Here is a 2,002-nt window from a genome sequence, read left to right as displayed (position 1 = left end):
TGACGTATTGCTCTCCTCTCCTGGGAAATTCCAGCAGAACCTTTCATGCAAGCACCTTGAGTTGTTGGAGTTTTTGTGACAAACCGGAGGAGTCATGTGACTGAAAAAACACAGATGGGTTAGTGGGCCAACTACAGAGCGGGATTGTGATTTTGGGTGTCTGAAAACACAACGAGAGAGATGTGGAGAGCAATTGTTGACAAATCAAAATGGACGATGTCAAATTAATTGTAGAAGTTCTAAATAACCGCAGCTGAGCAGAAGCGCCCGTCGACCGTCACGAAAAATGTGGTGTGAACTGGAGGTGAGAGAGAATAGGAATATAGTTTCCATCAAACTCCTTTTGACAGGTGACCTTTGACCCCACAGCTGTAATGTAACATTCTAATATACATTTTGTATAAAATATATTTAAAATGTATTTATAAAAGTTTGATGGAAAGTAAATTCCTTCTCTCTCTGATTTGAAGCGGATTCCGCGTGTGGTGTGAACCCGGCGTAACTCCTCACCAGTGGCCCCGCCCACAACTCAAAACTGAATTCTAATGAACTCTTGTCACTCTGCAGAAACTAAGTCCTAGAAAACAACACAACTTTTTAGGCTTGGGCTAAAACTGGCATAAACTATTAAAAAAAAAAAAACGATAACACTGAAAATAGATCAAAAGATAATTGGAGTTTAACTTAGTAAATTTGATTCATTTTATAAGTAAACAAAAACACTTATCTTTGAGCAATGAATTAAAAATAAAAACCTGACCTGTATAGAAGATTTTGTTTTTCTATTAAAATTGAAACAATAAACCTTAAATCAGCTGTTGCTACCGAGTGTTTTTACTGCTTAAAGAGTGAAAACTTATCCTACAACACCCACAGCACATTATAAAGTGTTGTTAATACTGCAAACATTTTAAGATATAATCTTTTTTTAAATATAAACCACAGAAAGCTTAAGTCAAGAGTAAAAGTTCCCTCAGGCTTGAGATTTCATGTGAGATCACTTAAAAAACTCCAGTGGTGATGATGTCATGGTGGTGCAACAATCTGCAGGCACACAGTAACGGAACAACTGTCACATCAACATCAGTTGCATCCTGCATTCCACCTTAGGAAACACTTTTGTTGCCTTTCAAATTATGATTTATGTGTTAATTCCTTCTTATAATGTTCAATATTTTCTGTTTTATTTATAACCTCAGCAAAGATGAGTCATGAATGAGTCAGAATAAACCCTCAAATATTGACTGCACGTTAACAAAAGGAGACTCTGAAATGTCTCAAATCTTACGTCAGGCAGGAATAGGAAACACATCATTTTTCAAGCAAATAAAATAAATCTTAACATGAATAAAAAGTTGTTGAAGTACATCGTTTTAGAAGTTAGCATCTTGCTGCTAACATGCTAACTAACTTATTTGTGTATTTCGTCCTTGAAACATTTTTTGGGGCTTTTAACTTGATCCGTCTGCTTTTATTTACTTGTCGAATTGTTTGGTTCATTCCTTAAAAATTAATGTAAATGTTACATTTAAATGTTGTTGGTGAAAATGCAAACATTTGCAGACATACTATGTTAATTTTAAGATTCTTGGTTATTAAACGTCTTAATGTTTTAAAAACCAGAATTGTTATTTCTTGACCTTCCTAGACCTCTAGAACCTGAGCTCAGGTTCTGATGAACACCAGCAGGTGTCTGGTGGGTCTCATTCCACAGCTGTGGAGCTCACCTGTGGAATGGTTTACCTGAGGATGTGAGGACCTCTGCTTAGAAAATCAAAACTTATATTTTTACCTGCAATTTTAAGTAAACTTCCTCATGTTTTGTTTGATTTCATGGACCGTTTCTGTTTATTTATTAATTTATTTTATGTATTCATTGATTCATTCTCTCTTTATTTATTTATAATGTAAAATGTGTGTTCCAACTACCGGGGGATCACACTCCTCAGCCTCCCTGGGAAAGTCTATGCCAGGGTACTGGAGAGGAGAGTCCGTCCGATAG

The sequence above is a fragment of the Oryzias melastigma genome, linkage group LG17 (genome assembly GCF_002922805.2).
Source record: "Oryzias melastigma strain HK-1 linkage group LG17, ASM292280v2, whole genome shotgun sequence".
Classification (NCBI taxonomy): Eukaryota; Metazoa; Chordata; class Actinopteri; order Beloniformes; family Adrianichthyidae; genus Oryzias; species Oryzias melastigma.
The sequence above is the reverse complement of the archived record's forward strand: the minus strand, read 5'-3'. Positions refer to the sequence as shown.